At 47.0% G+C, this 2,500-nt stretch overlaps 2 non-coding genes across 2 annotated transcripts in view; both read left to right on the forward strand.

Moving 5' to 3' along the window:
- Nucleotides 1-263: 263 nt before the first annotated feature.
- On the forward strand, nt 264-2,079 carry LOC145706238 (small subunit ribosomal RNA). Its single transcript, XR_014134674.1, has one exon. It is a non-coding gene; the product is annotated as a small subunit ribosomal RNA (ribosomal RNA).
- Nucleotides 2,080-2,353: 274 nt separating this feature from the next.
- LOC145706224 (5.8S ribosomal RNA) overlaps nt 2,354-2,500 on the forward strand; it is a 154-nt gene continuing 7 nt past the window's right edge. Inside the window, exon 1 of the ribosomal RNA XR_014134662.1 lies at nt 2,354-2,500. This exon is cut by the window's right edge and continues 7 nt beyond it. This is a non-coding gene — a ribosomal RNA (5.8S ribosomal RNA).

Below are 2,500 nucleotides of genomic sequence, written 5' to 3' on the forward strand. Positions count from 1 at the left end.
CTCAGAGCGCGCTGATTGAAACTCTTTGAGTTTCAACACTCGGCGTGTCTGCGGTGCGGCGCTTGGTAACAATGACTATCATTTTGAGGCGAGTTCTCTCGCCACAGCAGACTCAATGCTTTTAGCATTCAATAGTAAATTAGGGTGATTGCAACTGAGCAACACTCGCTAGTGAGGCGTTGGGGCGCGCGGCGCTAGTCGAAGCGCGTTTCCATCGTCAGTGTTCAGCGCTTTTCACAGGGCGCTGGTACACTTTAAATAGCTATCTGGTTGATCCTGCCAGTAGTCATATGCTTGTCTCAAAGATTAAGCCATGCATGTCTAAGTACGGCTCTAGTACGGTGAAACTGCGAATGGCTCATTAAATCAGTTTTGGTTCATTTGATCGTGAAAGTTACATGGATAACTGTTGTAATTCAAGAGCTAATACACGCTAAGAGTGTCGCTCTCTGGGCGGCGCGCTTTTATCAGACCAAAACCAATCACCTTCGGGTGTTCATTGTGGTGAGTCTGGATAAACTAGCTGATCGCATGGTCTCGAACCGGCGATGGATCATTCAAGTGTCTGACCTATCAACTGTCGATGGTAGCGTATTGGGCTACCATGGTTGTAACGGGTAACGGAGAATTAGGGTTTGGTTCCGGAGAGGGAGTCTGAGAAACGGCTACCACATCTAAGGAAGGCAGCAGGCGCGCAAATTACCCATTCCCGACTCGGGGAGGTAGTGACGAAAAATAACAATTCAAGACTCTTAACGAGGCCTTGAAGTTGGAATGAGTACACTTTAAAACTTTTAACGAGTAACTATTGGAGGGCAAGTCTGGTGCCAGCAGCCGCGGTAATTCCAGCTCCAATAGCGTATACTAAAGTTGTTGCGGTTAAAAAGCTCGTAGTTGGATCTTGGAATGTGTTCAAGCGGGTCAGCTTCTGGCTGTTCGCTGCTTGACGTGTTCTTCTATTTGGTTTTGGTGCGGTGCGCTTAACTGCGTGTCGCTCCCGGCCGAAACGTTTACCTTGAAAAAATTAGAGTGTTCAAAGCAGACCTGTTTGAGTCTGAATATTCGTGCATGGAATAATGAAATATGAATTCGGTTCTATTTTGTTGGTTTTCGGATCTCGAGTTAATGATCAAGAGGGACAGACGGGGGCATTCGTACTCTGCCGTTAGAGGTGAAATTCTTGGATCGGCGGAAGACGCGCAACTGCGAAAGCATTTGCCAAGAATGTTTTCTTTAATCAAGAACGATAGTCGGAGGTTCGAAGACGATCAGATACCGTCCTAGTTTCGACTGTAAACTATGCCAGCTAACGATCAGACAGAGTTCTCTACGACTTGTCTGGCAGTTTCCGGGAAACCAAAGCGTTTGGGTTCCGGGGGAAGTATGGTTGCAAAGCTGAAACTTAAAGGAATTGACGGAAGGGCACCACCAGGAGTGGAGCCTGCGGCTTAATTTGACTCAACACGGGGAAACTCACCCGGCCCGGACACAGTGAGGATTGACAGATTGAGAGTTCTTTCTTGATTCTGTGGGTGGTGGTGCATGGCCGTTCTTAGTTGGTGGAGCGATTTGTCTGGTTAATTCCGATAACGAACGAGACTCTGGCATGTTAAATAGTCGCGGAAGTGCGTATGCACTTGCCGAATTGACTTCTTAGAGGGACTAGTGATTTTAATTCACACGAGATTGAGCAATAACAGGTCTGTGATGCCCTTAGATGTTCGGGGCCGCACGCGCGCTACAATGAGTCGATCAACGTGCGTATATTTCCAAGGCCGAAAGGTCGAGGTAATCCGTTGAACCCGACTCGTGCTAGGGATAGGGACTTGTAATTGTTTCCCTTGAACGAGGAATTCCCAGTAAGCGCAAGTCATCAGCTTGCGTTGATTACGTCCCTGCCCTTTGTACACACCGCCCGTCGCTACTACCGATTGAATGGTTCAGTGAGATAATCGGATAGGTAACTCGGTGAGCAGCAATGTTTACCAAGCATACATAGAAGACGATCAAACTCAGTCATTTAGAGGAAGTAAAAGTCGTAACAAGGTTTCCGTAGGTGAACCTGCGGAAGGATCATTACTGGTCTTCGATCATTGCGCTTCGTGTGCTCTGATTTGAAACTCAAACTATGCCTAGCGAGGGTTGTCACTGAGATTCATTTCGAGGTACTTCCCTTTGCCAAAATTTCCACCGGAGACAGTGCGTTCGCTTGCCTTTGTGTGAGTGAGCGCGTGTATCTGTCGCCGGTGCGCTTTTCATTTTACTAGTGATATACATTGTGTGCAGCTATGGATAGCACTATTTGTAGAGCTTCAAGTGCTTGAGACTTTTAATTGAAAAATTTTTAATGAAAAAGTCTTAGCGGTGGATCACTCGGCTCATATGTCGATGAAGGACGCAGCTAAATGCGAGAATTAGTGTGAATTGCAGGACACTTAGAACATCGAAACTCTGAACGCAAATTGCAGGTCCAAGTCTGACTTGGGCCAACGTCTATCTG

Source organism: Oikopleura dioica, chromosome PAR (assembly GCF_907165135.1).
Source record: "Oikopleura dioica chromosome PAR, OKI2018_I68_1.0, whole genome shotgun sequence".
NCBI lineage: Eukaryota > Metazoa > Chordata > Appendicularia > Copelata > Oikopleuridae > Oikopleura > Oikopleura dioica.